Source organism: Biomphalaria glabrata, chromosome 3 (assembly GCF_947242115.1).
Source record: "Biomphalaria glabrata chromosome 3, xgBioGlab47.1, whole genome shotgun sequence".
In the NCBI taxonomy this organism is placed as follows: domain Eukaryota; kingdom Metazoa; phylum Mollusca; class Gastropoda; family Planorbidae; genus Biomphalaria; species Biomphalaria glabrata.
Window position 1 is genome coordinate 49954473 of NC_074713.1, and position 18609 is coordinate 49973081.

The following is an 18609-nucleotide window of genomic DNA, read 5'->3' on the forward strand; positions in this document are numbered from 1 at the left end:
TGGAGAAAAAACGTAAAAATAAGATTAAAAAAGTTTGGAGAAGATTTTGAAGTTCACTATCAGCGATGTCATGGACGCCATATTGAAAGATCACTGTTGCCAACTGAAGAATAAAAATTACGATTTTTTACAAGCGACAAAGCTTAGAATAAATATTATACATCTTTTAAACCAGCGGTTCTCAACCTTTTATGCTCGGCGACCCCTTTTTACAATCCCCAACTCTGCCGCGACCCCCTCCCCCACAGCAATAGAAGAATAGACAATAACAATCCATATTTTCGATGGTCTTAGGCGACCCCTGCCAAATCGTCAATCGACCCCCAAGGGGGTCGCGATCCACAGGTTGAGAACCCCTGTTTTAAACTAAAGCGATTACCAACACTGCCTATATTCTGTACAACGAATACACCAAAATGCTAGCTATTCATAGTTATCCGCCATTGATGAAAATCTCCAGTATATCCTTGTGACTTATTTAATTGTTCTCGATTAAAGGACCTTAGTGTTGCCTATTTTTTATTTCCCTTGTCTGTTCTGGACTTGCCTCGTTAACTTACTGAGAATGTAAGTAAGCCCACTGCAGTGACAGTTCCCTTGTCTGTCCTGGACTTGCCTCGTTAACTCCATGAGTATGTAAGTCAGCCCACTGCAGTGACAGCGGGCTAAAGTGGACCAAGTTTTGACAGCTTCACTACGGCCCATGCCTCGCCGTGTAATAAATAACTCGCCTTGAGCTCGACTCAATGAAAACAACCTCCCGTGCAAAATGGTGGAGGCGGGTTATGGCAGCCCACCCAGATACTATATTCCAGGCGATCACCGTCATGGGCGTTAAAGCGTGAAATCGGGCAAATCAAACGATTTTCTTTTCAGGTGATCTGGAGGGAGAGGGGGGGGGCTGAGGATGCTAGCTCGTGAAGACATTATATTGTCCCCAGGCAACCAAGCGTGGAGGGTGACTCTTTTTTTTTTTTTTTCTCGCTTCTTTCCTGTCATATAATTTGAACATGATGTTTTTTTCCCCGCTTTTCAAAAGTTGTACAGGATTTGCTCTTGAACGCCCAAACTACTTAACTGGAGGCTTTACCTCTCACTGTGTCATAAATGTCAACATTCTCACCACTCGAGAGAGGTCCAGTAGGTCACGTGACCCTCACTGCCCTTTCCCGACAATGTTTTCTCAGCCTCCTGGGGAAGAAAGACAAATAATTTCGACGATATTATTATTATACAATAATTAAATTGAGAATCAAAACAGGGCTTACGTTGATGTCATAGAAAGTAGGTTCGGTACAATGTTCTAGAGATGGAAAGATACTTAAGCTCAGGGTGAGTATGTGGTTTCCCTAGTTGCAAAGATAAACAGCTTTCATGGAACCAATTGAGTATCACCTTGAGGTAAATATATTAGATGAGTGGATTCTGAAATGTAGATCTGAACACAATAGATGAGTGGATTCTGAAATGTAGATCTGAACACAATAGATGAGTGGATTCTGAAATGTAGATCTGAACACAATAGATGGGTGGATTCTGAAATGTAGATCTGAACACAATAGATGAGTGGATTCTGAAATGTAGATCTGAACACAATAGATGGGTGGATTCTGAAATGTAGATCTGAAAACAATAGATGAGTGGATTCTGAAATGTAGATCTGAACACAATAGATGGGTGGATTCTGAAATGTAGATCTAAACACAATAGATGGGTGGATTCTGAAATGTAGATCTGAACACAATAGATGAGTGGATTCTGAAATGTAGATCTGAACACAATAGATGGGTGGATTCTGAAATGTAGATCTGAACACAATAGATGAGTGGATTCTGAAATGTAGATCTAAACACAATAGATGGGTGGATTCTGAAATGTAGATCTGAACACAATAGATGAGTGGATTCTGAAATGTAGATCTGAACACAATAGATGGGTGGATTCTGAAATGTAGATCTGAATACAATAGATGGGTGGATTCTGAAATGTAGATCTGAACACAATAGAAGGGTGGATTCTGAAATTTGATATAAACATATTAAATGAGAGGATTCTGAAATGTAGATCTGAACATATTAGATGAGAGGATCCTTCAGAGTTTAGGATAATCTACTTCCTAGTCCAAACCTCCCGCAGTGGGACTGAGGATGGCAGCGGGCAGGGTATGAACCCGGACCATCGAGACGACCGAACGACAGTCCAGCATGCAAACCACATAACCAGGAAGAGCTGGTACACCTGGGGATCAGTAAGCGAGTTGCTTCCATTGCTCTTATTTAAGGCCTTTACACCTAGCCGTGCATGGGGTCGTCGGTAGATGGTTCCCAGTGTCTTCCTAGATAGTAGAGTTAACTCGTGCTAACACATTGTGTTCAAGTTCTTTCTCAATATTTATTTGTTTGCGGGAGGGGGTCACTTTACTCACTTATACCCTTTTTTTTTTTGTTATTCCTGCCTCATACCGTTTTGTTAGATGGACACCTACTGCTGATATTGTCTGTCTCCAATATAACAGCGGAGTTCCTTACCAGGGCACTACGGGAGACCTGGGTCTCCCTGCCTTGTCACCAATTGGAGTTCATCTCTCAGGTCTCCAATATCGGGTGTGCTCCTCCTCTGCCTGTCTCACTATGTTCATTAGTAATGTGATTATGGTATATTGATAATAGATTGCAAAGGTTACGTTATATATACGTAATATTTAATGTTTTAAAATGAGTATTTTATTAAATGTGTTTGAAACATTGTATTCGAGTGTGCTTTTTTTAAGAATACAATTTCGAACGAATTTGTACGAAACGATGTTTTCAGTGTTAAACGTAAACATTTTGTTCTGTTTTATTTTGTATTTGTTTCGTTTTTGTTGTCTGCAAAGAATGGAGAAAGACGGTTGACAGTTTTTAAATGATGCCCCAACGGTCCAACAGACTACGGGATAAGTACAGGTGAAGGACTTTAAACAAAGTAGTTGTTCCAGTCGTATGTCCTCTACCTAACCCACGGGGCCAATATCAGAGTTTGACATCTGCCCTCAAGACCTCCAGGTATTAATAGCAGACATGACCTACTTACACAGTTCAAATTTGTTTTTAAAGACTTGTGCGATCTAGATCTACTGCACATCTTCGATTACTGTCAATTTGCATAAGTTGACCAGATTACTTTTAGACGTATAGATTTTTATTTTTGTGCCTCGGCGATTTAAGTCTACTAACTCGTTTCAATCAATTCCATAACCTCAAAATAGTTTTTTTCTTCATCTACTTAAGCCCCCGATATGACGTCACTTTTGGGGTGTGAATAGCTTCAGTATTCACGAGCACAATAAGTTATACAAGTCTAGGTGTGAATAAAAAAAAAATTGTTACTCAATGGGCCTTGGCTCTGCACCCACAAACACACACCCTCCCACCCACACACACACACACTCATACACATGATTCGTCGCCCCCATGTTCCTGCGGTCCATTCTTTTCACTATAATGACACGTTCAATATCAATTAGGAAATGCCAGGAAAGGTGAAATTGGTGCGAACGAATAGAGAGTACGACTTCCAAATGTGAGAAGATTACGTGGAAAAAAAAAGGAGGGGGGGAGGAGGTGAATTCGGCTAAGAGGGGGGGGAGACTTGCCAATGAAGACTATATTAAGATCAGGTTAAAAATAGTATTAACTTTTTCCCACCTAGTCTGCAATATCTAAGAGACGCTTAAGACATAACGTATTTAAGACAGAGACCCGACTGTGGTAGGTCTCAGAAGTGAGTCAAAATCGATTTTTTAAAGGAAAAGTTTTTCTGTCTTGCTTGTCACCTCATGAGTAGCGCCAAGTGAACTGTGACATCAATAGCTGAGTCCGATTGGTCATGAGTTGTTGTTTTTTTTTCTTTTAGCTCAAGTTTTTATTTTTATTGTAACATTGGAGTGTCTCCAGTGCACTGCTGTAAACGAACTTTGACCTTGCATTTTTTATATCCTTATAACCTTTGACTTACTTAAATATTTCATTTGAAAAGGAAGAAGGAGAAAGAAAAGAAAGAAAGAAGTATGTGATTCTTTAACTCTTTCTCTCCTAACTGACGATACCAACGTTGATTCCACTAGAATGTGGTAAATAATTACGGAGAGAAAGAGTTAAACCAAACAATCAATTAAGATGGGTTGTTGTTCTTTTTTTTTTTTAGATAAATATGTTCTCTTCAGACAATCGACCAGCTTTGGCAGCAGGCAATATAGGCGTTCGGGCAAATGCCCGGTGGGCCGGTACCCAATTGGGCTGGTGGGGCCACCTAAATTGTCTCATGAATGCCACTATAGAAAGTATTAAATTGTCAAAGGTTTTATGGTATTCTCTTGTAAAAGAGGCCCTCTGAGCGTCGTGTTAAAAATAAAACTTTAACAGACTCTACGGTGTAATGCTAATTTAATCTAACACATTTTCCAAAATAATGTAATAGTAGACAGTGCTACTAGTAGGATTCATCCTTTAAGGGCCTACACACTTAGCCATTAGAAAGCAGCTTAATGCCTATATTCATTTCTTATAAAGATATAGAGTTCACTGTATACATGATCAAATTTAACAAAATGATTTTCAGGACTAGAATTAGATGCCCACCATAAAAGTTATGGGCTGAATGGTATAAAAATGCCCGGGCCGATTTTGACATCCAGTCCGTCCCTGTTTGACAGCATCCAACATCAGATACTTTGGCAGCATGCAACATCGGGTTACTTTGGCAGCATATAACATCAGATACTTAGACAGCATACAACATCAGGTTACTTTGAAATCATACTACATTAGATTACTTTAGCAGCATAAAACATCAGATTTTTTGGGCAGCATACAACATCAGATACTTTGGCAGCCTAGGATACTTTGGCAGCATATAGCATCAGATTACTTTGACAGCATAAAACGTCAGATACTGTGGCAGCAAAAAACAATAGATACTTCGGCAGCACATAACATCAGATACTTAGGCAGCCCACAGCATCAGATTACTTTGTCAGCATACAACATCATATTATTTTGGCAGTATACAATATCAGATTATTTTGGCAGCATACAATGTCAGATTACTTTGACGACATATAATGTCAATTTACTTTGACGACATACAATGTCAGATTACTTTGACGACATATAATGTCAATTTACTTTGATGATATACAATGTCAGATTACTTTGATGACAAACAATGTCAGACTCTTGGCAGGTAGGACAAGTCAAAGACGGTTTAATGGAGTATCATCAACTCCATAACCTGATCTCAGACCTCATTTAGACTCCTGTATATCAGTATATCGTCTTCTTTCTTTCTCCACTGCGGATACTGAGAGACAAATTAATGAATCGATGAACTAGACGAGTACTAAGTACTATTTTTGGAACAAATTGTATGAAATCAAAAGGTCTATTGAGGTATTTATCTTGTTCACATACTTAGTCTGTTATACAATTCGAATCCTTTTGAATTAGTTTAGTTTTTAAACTGGTGAACTGGACTTGTGATATTTGAATTTATAGTTGACACTCTGCATAAATTCAGAGAGCATTCTCTTGAGGTGGATTTTCGTTTTTTTCTCTTCCTGTCCAGATCAAACTCGGAAGGCGTCGTCTCAATATAGTTGTCAAGCAGGCCAATGGTCAGTGCTGTGTTCAAATAATATTGGTCCACTTTACAGAAACAGCTACATACAATGGCCATCATCGCGCTCAATTTGGTCTCTCTGCTGTCCAGGCGGTGGGTCCATTCACTGGCACGCTGGCTGCAATAACATGCCCCCGACTGTCCCACCTGCCCCCACACATGACGGGGAGAAGGTTTTATGAAGTGGGTCTGAGATGGTGTCTGCAGGGGTGAGCACCGCGATGGACACAACTGACTCATGGTCAGTTAGAGATCCATACTAATTATTTAGTTTCATTAAACAACGCCGACCCCCTCCCCTCCCCCGTCCTTCACTCGCTACCTACTCCTTGTACAGTCCATTCACTGCTCCAGGTCTGAATGTAGCCACTCAACTGACACTTACCACCCGGGAGCTAGCTAGAAACAGTTTCTATTTTGCTGGCTGCATGGAATGTTAAATGCAGAAAGTTGACAAGAGTAAGGAAAGAAAGTCCCCTGTCCGGTTCTACTCTCGTCTGCCCAATGTAATTAATATCTGAGTCGGCATTCACCTTTTATAACACGACCAGACTATCATATCTTAAGAGCACTCCGACAGAGCAATCAGTGTTAAGCGATTAGCATTTGACAAGAATCATTTAGCATTTAACGATAAGCATTTAGCATGAATAAGTATCTGGGTTCTATTTGATTTCTCCTTTTAACAGAATAAAACTACCAAGCAAGACTAGATCTAGACAAATAGATTTATATGCGTGTAAGATTCTGTAAAAAATGAACATGACTATGCAATGTCCGAATCGCGATTTATTTTCGCATAGGTTAATGTCAAGTTTGGAGAACTAAAAACAACACACGATGTGACCAATACAGACTTACAGACGTGACTTCAAAAATGGAAGATGATTACGCCCTACACGTGTTACTAGGTCAATCGTGTCATGCATGCTAGCCAATGACCTAAATTCTGCCAAGTCATTGGTTTTCTTACTTTTTAGTATTACAGAATCGAAATTTGCTAAGCACTTCCGGTTTTAGCTCATTTTTTAGTTGGCAACCTTGAAGTTCATTTAAGTGTCCTTGACATTGTTTAGTTTGTCGTGTGCATCCTGTTGACCTCACCAGCACTTCCCTAGATGCTGTACACCGGATTGACCAAGAAGCTAGCTATTTAATTGATAGTTATCAGCCCTGTTTGAAAATGCCCAATAGATTTGATGGCTACCATAGTATTTAATGTTCCAACATCTTTGCCACTAAGACGTTTTTATTTTTGTTTTAAATTAAGTACATGTACTTTTTTACATCTTTTCTAAATACTTTTTTCATCAAAGAAAATAGATGGCTGTGTTAATGTGTGAACACCTGCTATTCATCATTAATAAACTATTTATCTATCTATTGTCCAAATAACCAACTCTGGAGTATTTCAATTATCTCGAGTATTTCACATACCATGCTGTATGGGTCATTCTAATCCTATTCATTCTATTGTTCCAGTCTCAATCGCGTTAAGTTTCTCCGACTGTCCACCAGTTCAATCTCTCTCTCTCTCTCTCTCAAGTCTTCCGGACTACGGTAAGGACCTAATCTCTATTCTTCGGACACTGGTCATCATTCCGTGACCAAATCCCCACCATGTCTCCAAAAATCATTTGAACCTAATCAGATTATTCCCCCCTTTCCTTTCTTCTCAGCGCCAGCGTCCCCCCGAGTTCAAAGAACGCTGCAATCCGCCGGTATCGAGGACTTCCGCTTAATGGCTTTAGGGCGTGAACCCGAGATAGTAGTTGACTACATACACAGGTCGCCCTATCGATAACCAGGTATGTAATGGCGGGGGGGGGGGGGGGGAATGACGTCATTGAATAAGATAAATATTATATCTGGCAGACTTTCCATTGTTATGACATGGACTACGAAGTTGATAAGTTTAGATCTAGTAATGTTCAATGCTAGTGGTTCTGTTAGTGTAGATATGATGCATTTATTTTTTAGCGCTATAAATAGCAACGGAAACGTCCCCCCCCCCACCACCCTCTCCCTTCCCTCGCCTTCAGTAATGTCGAAATGTCAACTCAAGTCATACACGATTTTTTAAGATAGAATTTCTGGAGGGCGTACACAAAAAAAAAACCCAATTCAACATTTTACTTTCTTTATGTATAAACCTAAACCTTTGCGGTGTAAACGAAACATGGCGGCTATGCCACTGACCCATGTATTATATGTCGACGATATGCTTGAGTACTTCAGTGAGTTCTAAGTGTACCCGGTGACCTCAAGTCCGGTCCAGTGCTAAGACAAATCGTACTGGCTACTTTCTCCTCATTCCACGATGCACGAGTGGAGAGCTTTCTAGAAAAAAAAAACACATCCAGTGTTTCTCTTCACAAAGCGCTCTGTCCTACCTTCGATCTTCTCTTTACTTCTTCCTTCTTTACACTACCATCTCCTATTGTAGTGCACTAAATTCTCCCATTCTGTCAAGCAGCGAGTTTTTCTTTCTTTCATCATGTTGTTTAGCTCAATGGGCCACGGGATTACGCTGTATCCTATTGGGTGCTTATGGTTATCGCCGAGCAATGGGGCCCGGTAAAGCCGGCTAAATGGCGCAGTGGAGAATCGATAGATCTGTATTGTGTCCATCGATTGTGTGCCCGGGCTGTGTTTGATGTCTGACTTGATGTCGAGACTTGTGCTCTAGACCTAGACATGGGATGAACATACCTACTTTAATAGCGACATGCGACGGACAATGTTGTGTCCTTTTATAGTCAGAGAGCGTTGGAATAGAATAGGGGAAATAAAACAATACCTTACAAAATGCTCAACTTTAAGTGCTTCGTTTCCAAGGACAATAACTGAGATTTCAGTCTTCAAGATCTTTACAGCTTTGCTTCCCTTTTTTTTTTTGTACTTTAATATTTATACAGCTATTTTATCTAAATTCAAGCCTTCATCCATATGTAGCCCTAATGTTTCACGAATCCCATCTATATGAACCCTTACTTGCATACATAATTTTTAACAGGATCCTAAATCAACCTTTACTGGTATGTGCATTATCTAATAGGATCATATCTATATCAACCTTTAGTAGTGTAAATACATGTAACCAGATCATATCTTTATCAATTATAATTGGTAAACAGCTAAACATAATGTTTAACAGGCGGCTGCTATCTATATCAACCTTCACTAGTAACTCCATCATAATTTGGCACATTTACTTTACTTTAATAACCTTTCTTCCATATTCTATTTCCATTCTTAAATACCCAGAAATCACTTCAAATCTAAGCAATGCTTTTTTTTCCTCCGTAAAATTGTGTGGTATAAAAAGTTTTTGACCAAACGATGGAAGGGGCCGTTTTTTCTTGAAATTAGTTCAAAAATTCTGTGGAGAATTTCTTTTCAGTTCTATGCACTTTTCCAAGAGAATATCACACCGCTCCAACAGGCGATCAAATAGTCAATAGAGTTCCTTCCCTTAACTAAGTGTAGTGCAGAGATATCAATCTAACGATGCTCTCAACCCCTTAGTAAACATGATTTGATGGATTCTACTATTGACGAAACAGTATTGAGGATTTTTCGCCTTTATATATGTACTTGATTGTTTATTGCACCGTAAATAATAAACTGGTAGAGGCAGTGATGTCTACAACTTTATTTGAGGAGTTTAAGGTTCAAAGCCCTACTACTATTGATTTAGGAGCCCCTAATGTTTTCACTTCCGCTATTGTTGTTATGTTTGCGCCTTGATTGTAGATCCGCCATTGCGCGTGAAGTACACTCACTATATTTAGCACACTACGTAATGATTTGTTTTCTTTTTCTCTTGCATGTCCCAGGTCTTGACTTCGTCATTGTGGACAACAGACCCTGGAACAACTCTTTGAAAAGTCAAGCGATCTCAGCTGGCCACTTGGCGGTCACTCTGAGCCGCCTCTAATGAAGCCCCCCCGCCCCGCTCCCCCTATTTGTGAGATGTAAACACGAAAGTCTATAGGACTTTTCTCTATCTTAGGTCAGCGCAAACATTGACCATAATAGATAATCATTGTCCTAAGTGAGTTCTTTCAATCGAGCGTCTCGACCCGCTGGTGACACAAGGTTCTTTTCATCTTCTTTGTGGCCCCCCGCCGCCCTTACAGGTCTTAAGCCAAGTAGGAAACAGGTCTACTGGACAGGTCAATCGCCAAGGTAACTATAGCAACTGGATTTCTCTTACACCTTCAGTCGGTCAGCAGCGATCAACTTGGCCAACGCCAGACTTTGTGCTTGATTCTAGCGTTATGCAGAGGCGTAGTCCAAGGGGGAGCACGGCGCTCTGGGCGCAAGACTCATGGGGGGCGCCACACGCAACCTATATTTCTATGTGATGTTCATGGAAAAAGGGTTGGGGGGGGGGGGCGCTAACAACGTACATTGCCCCTGAGCTCACTACTCTTCTGGCGTTATGCAGATCAGGTCTGTATAATATGCATACATGTGTAAGCATGGTAGAATAATATTTGATGCCAACGTTGTTGATTTCATCCCAAAATCTGTTTCCTGATACTTTGGTTTTATTTTTTTTAGTTTTTTTGCTCGAAATTTCAATATAGGTCAATATAGTTTATTGAATGAAAAATTTTGTTTAAAAATAGCACAATCTAGTTCACCTGTGTACAAAATGTTTGTAAAATGTTTTACATGTTTCGGATGTTCCTTCAGAGTTGAAGATAATTACTTCCTAGTCCAAACCTCCCGCAGGACGACGGGGGATGGGAGCGGGCAGGGTTTGAACCCGGGACCATCGATAAATCTGAACGACAGTCCAGCGCGCAAACCGCACGACCAGGCAGCCATCCAAACGTCAGAGTGACAATTTCTTCGTTGACGTCATGTGGACGTGACGTCGTCTCGAAGCGTGACAAGATTTCCTAGCTGATCATTGAACATCAGGAGCTTTCAGTCCAGCATGGATTCAGCTTGTATCTAGAGGAGTTTTGAAAGAGAACAAATCATTTAAAACGTATGGAAATGGGTGGTATATACATATATGTCGTGTGTACGATACTTCTATAAATACCTGATATATATTATTTGTTAGTTATAAAAAAAGTTTGTTCATTTCTGACTAATCTTAAAGTAAAGTAATTAAATTTGTTTTCCAATACAAACAAGTGTGGACTGTATACACTTTTCTTTAGCAAGTGCTATTTATGGCTCGTATAAATATTTTTGTTTATTTATTTTGCACGAGTCCAGACCAGTTGGTCAAAAAAAAAATTTGCGTAGTGCGAACCTTCCTCTTGTCTGTGTGCTATTATTATATTGTTAGGCAATTTAAAATAAAGACTAAAAAATACATAATTACCGACTGTCCTTATATGAAGAATTAATTTATTTCAGCTCAAGGTTTTAAACAATTGGACATTTTAGCGATAGATTTTCAATTCTGAACAATCTCAAGGACGCTAAATTAAAAGATAACTGCCAACTAAAAAATAATAAATTAGTTTGTGTGAAAAAAGCGATACATTTGAGTTTCTTCTTTACCTCACCTTCACCTATACTTTTGTCTGTTGAACCGTTGGGGCGCCACACATGATCTGTCAACCGTCTTTCTACATTCCTCTCTGTCTTTCGTCTTGGATCGAATTTCATTCAATGACAGGCCTGTCTAATCTTTCACTTTGTCTTCCCATCACTTTCTCTGTCTGCCTCTTCTTCTTTTTCCTGGTACTGTTCCGTGAACGAAGGTCTTTGCAAGCCCCGTGGGCACAAATGTGCATAGAATTTATCGTAAACCTTTGAACTAATCAATCCTTCTTATGTTTTGTACACCGGATACACCAAACAGCTAGTTATTTATAGTTATCCACCATATATGAAAGTATCCAGTACATAAAGGAACTTATTAGATCATAAGGTAAGAACAAACAAACAAAAAAGATGATTGTATTATACTTACTGACCAAAGGAAAAAAAACATTTTCCAATCCCATAATATGTGAAGCATCTGCATCCTGTGACGCAATCAGTAATCAGAATGTGAAGGTCACATTGCGACGTTATGGAAGACATATCTTTCATTACGCCACGTATCTTTCATAACCCCTCAACCTCATGGTCACCTGTTTGTTTCAGGAATTATCATTATCCATCGCCCCCCCCCCCTTTTTCAAAAAATTGGTTCAAGCCTGATATTTCTGAGCTCCCAATTTATTTCAGTTTGTCATTCTCGAGAGTTTGAAGTCTGCATGGCGCTTTGTTTACACGACTGCATGCCCTTGGTTTACAAGTTTGGTGTATCTACAACGCAGCACCCATTTTTTAGACTTAGTTTAAAAGTCTTTGTACCAGTCTCCCTATAATTTGTTTGATATTTCCCCACACACTCACGCAGTCCACATCCCCCATGAGTCCAGCCCTGGATCTCCAGTCGAACAATAATATCGCCCGTCTCACGTGACCATCTTGTCATCCACTGGCCCGTCATCTGACACCTCAACACCAAGCGCACCCAATTCCTACAGCGTCCTTCGTTGCCTAGCAACCCAACGTGTGTAACACCCCCCCCTCGCCCCCCCCCCCCCTCCCCCGTCCACTACACCACTCCGGGCCAACCCCGAGTGCCGCTAACTAGGCTGAAAGCCTTTGGAGTCGCCAGTGTTTGCTTTGGTTTTTAGCGAGGCATAGAGTTCCTTACTAATGAGAGCTTTGGTCCTCTTCTCTCAGAGGTCTTTTTTTTTTTTGTGTGTAATGGTAACCCCCCGACGACGCCAAGGTTTTAATACAAGATCCTCTTCTAAAAAAAAATGTCTGCTTTAAATCTCTTTCTTGTTTTGTTGTCATGTAACTCTATATCAGTCGATGAAACCTATATAATGATAGAACGCATGATTTTCTGTTCTTTTAATGCGATACGTAATATGTTAGAAGGGGAGGATGAATTCGTTTTGGGAGGGGGGGGGGGTGAAGAAGTGGCATGAACACACACATACACACACGCACACAAACTCACACACATAGCGAGGCCTGGCATTAAATGTGTACGGGGCGATGGTCATTGTAGACACCGCCATTCAAACTGCCAATGTCCGCACAAGAATCGGCAATAATGAGGGATAATTTGAAATGGCGGTCAGTCCCGAGGCCAGGGACAATTAAGATAAAGATGTGAATGTAAATATGCCAGGTCCGTTGTCCGTTAAGGGAAGGTCTTTACTTTTGGTGTGGTGTTGGTCTTTAACGTGATGACTGTAAGGTGAGCTGTCTGGCGTGTCAGTGTGACTTTCTGCTCAAATTAAATAACCAGCGTTCCCCCACCCCCCTTTTCCTTATATTCTTTCAAAAACCACACACACACAAAAAGACTTTAGCAGTGACATTAACAAATTGAGTTCTAACCAATTTCATTTCATAGGACGCCATTTCAATACGAAATGAATGGTTGGTATCAGAAGGAAAATAGACGAGTTTAATAAATGTATGCCATAAAGTCATACAGTAAAAGATTAGAATTGATGTAATAGAGTTTTAGTACAGACCTACAAATCTTATTGACTAGACGAAATAAAACTTTGTACTATTGTTAAAAAAAAACAAAAGATTAACCTTTAAAAAATGCTATCCATAAGGCTGACCCGTTTCTGTAGCCAAAGATTTTATCAAATTTGTACTGGTTTTCGTATTAAACGTCGTAGAACACTAAACAATGTCTACATTAGTGTGTCATCCCATCAGAGACAGAATCAAGGGATTATCTGCCATCTTCACAGACACTAATTTGAAGGATGCATTTGTCATCACATCAAATATAAATTTGAAGGATGCATCTGTCATCACATCAAACATAAATTTGAGGGATGCATTTGTCATCACATCAATTATAAACTTGAGGGATGCATTTGTCATCACATCAATTATAAACTTGAGGGATGCATCTGTCATCACATCAAATATAAATTTGAAGGATGCATCTGTCATCACATCAAACATAAACTTGAGGGATGCATCTGTCATCACATCAAACATAAACTTGAGGGATGCATCTGTCATCACATCAATTATAAACTTGAGGGATGCATCTGTCATCACATCAAATATAAATTTGAGGGATGCATCTGTCATCACATCTAATATAAATTTGAGGGATGCATCTGTCATCACATCAAACATAACCTTGAGGGATGCATCTGTCATCAAATCAAATATAAATTTGAGGGATGCATTTGTCATCACATCAAACATAACCTTGAGGGATGCATCTGTCATCAAATCAAATATAAACTTGAGGGATGCATTTGTCATCACATCAAACATAAACTTGAGGGATGCATCTGTCATCACATCTAATATAAATTTGAGGGATGCATCTGTCATCACATCAAACATAACCTTGAGGGATGCATCTGTCATCAAATCAAATATAAATTTGAGGGATGCATTTGTCATCACATCAAACATAACCTTGAGGGATGCATCTGTCATCAAATCAAATATAAATTTGAGGGATGCATCTGTCATCACATCAAATATAAAATTGAGGGATTGAATATCGTAGACATCTCAATACTTAGGCCTTTGTAACCACTTATATCCTATTAATAATTATTAAAATTTTAAAAGATAATTAAGTACCAAAGCTAGATGTAGTGTTATCAATGTAGAAAGATGGCAAGGCATCGACAAGAGAGATTTGTATTTGAAGTGAACGAAGGAGGTGTGTGTCCCGTGCATTGATGACTGTTGACCCCTCCAGCCCTAGACTGCACACCAATCTCACTCAAGAAAGATCACGTTTGTAAATAAATACGGGCTTCACTAGCTCTAAATATTGACACTAGAACCAGTCCCATAAGATTAATACAAGTTTTGTGGGAGTCCATAAAAGTCAATTGATAGTGACGAATGTTTTTTTTTTTTTTTTTTTTTTTAACCTTTCTTATTTCTTTTTTTTTTCTCTTCCACTTTCCTTATAGCATTGGAAGTAAGTCCATGTAGTCGGCAAGTGTTAAGCCTTTGTGCGCAGAGTTTGAATCTACTGTGTTGAGTGGTTATAGCTTAGTTTGTTTGGTTAAACGCAATAGATAAGAGACGCCTGTTGTATAAGTTTCTATGTGTGTATGTTTTAACTGAACGAGCCACCTTAAGGTGTTGGATTGCTTTGTGTGTTCCACTTAAGTTTGTGTTTGTGTTGAGGACTCAAATAGCTGCAGAAGGAAGAAGACTTTGTTGTTTTTTTTTTAAAGTCTATGGATCGAGGTAGATAGGCTGGGTTTTTTTTTAAAATCAGATAGACTAGGTTTTCTGTAAACTGACGATTGTATATTGTGGCCAGGTGCTCAGAAAGTTTCGATGCCAATTGCAGACATGCCTTTTAGAATAACTCATTTTATTTTTATTTATTTTATACTTTAAGACATGTTGATCATTACGCCATGGCCCAGACATCTTGCAGGACAGGAAGAGGGAGTTGTTCGGGTTCGGATTGACCTAAAACTAACTCAGGCTATTGCTTAGGATCCCAAGAAATATTTAGCACTTATATAGGCCATTAATCTCTTGACTTATAAAAGGTCACTAAAGTGCACCATATTTATCAACATGTCATTTAATATTTGTTTTGTTTATATTTATATTCATAAATAATTTATATTGCTCTCAAATATGATGTAAGTTCGAGGCGATATTGACACTATATGCGGAAAAAAAAAAGAATACAACTAAATAAGTTATAACATTGGCTGATAATTAATTCGTTTAAGTAATTGTAACCACTGTTAGGTTTTTCATTTGTTGGTTTCGGTGAAGGAGGAAAGAGAATAAAATGATTAAAAACATGAAATAAATCATCTCTTGGGAAATTTTAAAGGAAATAAATAAATTTGATCGTAAACCACAGAAACCACAACAGACGTCCATTGATCCTAAAGTTTGTGAACATTCCAGAAGTCTGGGTCGTCTGTTTTGTGGCACGTGATTAATTATTCATCGCAACATTACCAGAATTGTTAAGTGACGACCTGGTCATCTCCTTCCCTTGATACCGCGCGCTATTTACATATTTGCATAAAACGTCATACAGTTTTGAGTTCTATGGCTGTAGCCTTGAGCCTCTCTCCCAGCGTTTACTTTAGAAGTGAAACTTGGTAGAAGACACTGCGCATCGTGTGAATAGGACAGTGTCTTTAATTAGACACTTTGCACTGCTCGAATAGGTGCGTAGAACGAGGCTGACCGCAGAAACATACAGACGAATGTTTCACAAACAGAAGGCGATGACGATGGACAATAGACATGGACAAAAAAAGGTGTTGATCAGGCTGACGTCAAGTTCCCTGTTACCCTTAGGGCTTTTCAGACAACGCCTTCACTTCATGGGTACACTGCTCATGTTCATTTTTCGTGATATAAATTATGCATGGACTCAGAGGCGTAGATCATAGTTCTATCTAGGAGAACGGACAGTCTTTGTGGCAATGAAACCTAAAAGGGGCCCTAACCCGGTGTGCTTTACTGGAAGGGGTGATAAGGGACATGAAAAGTCTTTTTTTTTTTTGTAATTTATAAATGAACCCATAAACCCGAAAATGTTGGAATGAACCCCCCTTCCCGAACCACTCGCCGCTTATGATTTCTTTTCAGCCAACAAACATCGCAGATTTTTATAATAATATGAAGTGCCCAATTTTAGTAAGTGGGGGCGCATGGTAGGATTTGTGGAGATACAGCTACCCTCTTCATGCAACGATATAAATATTAATAATATATATTAAAAAGTAATAAATCTAAATGCAAGGCATGTTTGTGAAGAACAAAATAGAGTAGTCTGCTTGTAAATGTAATCACATTTTTTGTGTCTTTAATATGTAGCCTATATTTGTTAAAAAGTATATATATATATATATATATATAAATTATAATATGGAGGCCCCCTTTAAGGGTGAGGATCTGGGCGGCTGCTCCGTCTTGCACTGTCCAAAGTCCGGCTCTGATAATACGTAATGGCGTAGTGTTATGAAATCCTAATCGAGTATTTGTATTTTATCTGTAATCGAACATGCATTGACTATCCTCGGGGCTAGTCATCTAATTAAAGAGGTATCTTCTGTATTGATTCGTTTCGTTTATTTCATTTATTTACTTTTCGCTTTTATTTTGCTTGATTTTTTCCCCTACCACTTGTAATTTCATGTGTATGTGTGCGTGTGTGTATGTGTGTGTGTGTGTTGTCTGCATGCTCTGTGTGAATCATTTCAAGAGAATAATGCACGATCTTAAACAGACGATACAGCCAGAGAAATGTATCCTATACTTTAAAAAAAAAAAAAACTTCCCCACAAGACGTTGCGCGCGTGCGAGCATGACTGTTGTATAGATGCTAGTGCTAATAAGAATAGAATGTGATAGAAAGAAGGAGCTGAATGGCTCGGCCGTCCATGGCCAAACAGCAAGAGACGGAGTTTGCCCTCAGGCACCTGGCGCCCCCTTGTGTGTGGGTTTTTTTTTGTGTGTGGCGTTCGCCCCCCCCCCCCCTCCATCATCTTGGTGTGGATGTGGCTATAGTGTTTGCTCACATTGAGCGTCCTTCTGTGACTGCAGAACAAGATCCACATTGCTGATCGAAGCTCCTGCCTACGTTGTAGTACAGGAGATAGAGCTTCACTCCATGAGTGATACCTTGCCAATATCCAAACAAAGAGACTATTGTTATGAACTTTGTAGTAGTTTAAAATTAATAAACAAAAAAGGGTAGAATTGTTTTTGCATAATTTTCAATTGTGTGTGTGTGTGTTTTCAATCCTAACAATTATTTCTGGATATAAACAAAGTGAAAACAGATAATTAAAAGCATTCATCTGCTAATGTTATGTTTGAATTACATTTAGGATAATAGCTTTCATATGATAACATTAACTGTCAACGTAAAATAGTTGTCCTTTATTTTCCATCCTCTCCCCCCTCTCTCTCTCCTCCCGTTTGGCACTCCCCCCCCTCTCTCTCTTTTTTCTTACCCTCCTAAGTAGTTTGTTTCAGCCTCCCCCCTTTCCCCCAGCCTCCTCAAAAAAAAAAAAAAAAAAAAAAAAAAAAAAACGATAGATAAATTTAAACAAGATTTTTCCTAGTGATTGACTCTATACACAGGAAACACATTACAACAAACATTATTACAAATTTTGAAAACTTCCATGTTGACATCTTAAAAGCCTATCCTTTGATTTCATAGAGTCATAGAGCATTCTGTTATGCTTTGAAAACAAAATGTCTACAGTATATTTGTTGTATTTTGCATACAGTCTCTGTTTTTTAGCGGCTCCCGAAAGGGGAATAGCCGCTATTAATTTTGTGTGGTCTGTCTGTCCGTCCGTCCCGTTTAGGTCTCAGAAATTAGAAAATATATTGAAAATCCGATATGATGATATTTTTAGATCTTTCAAAGATCACATGCAATGGTTTCTTTTGTTTTTTTTTGTTTGTTTGTTGTTTTTTTTTTTCAAAAAATTTGAAATCAACTATGCAAGAAGATTTTTTATTAAAATATACCATTTTTACAACCATCACTATAAATAGTAAAAAAGCCACGGAGACTATTTAGTAAGGGACAATTAAGCATTTTTATAACACAAACGGTTTTAGATTTTTTTTTAAATATGTTTTTTAAAAATGTGTATTTCTAAATCAAATACTTTCTGTCATACCAGCTACTTAAATTAAATTTTTTTTTTATTTAGTATGCATATAAGTCGAATATAATTTAATACACCAATTAATAAGTAGTGTTTCATATAATGCACGTGAATTATAAAATTACATAACAGATAGCACTCTAAAGATAGTGTTCTAGTTTCTAGTTACTGATATTCTTTCTGAAAATAATGAAACCTTCCTTTTTACCTGCATGAGCGGACCACTTCGAGGACCGACTTTGAGTTTGTGTTTTTGTAACCGTGTTTTATTTCATTTTGCTGT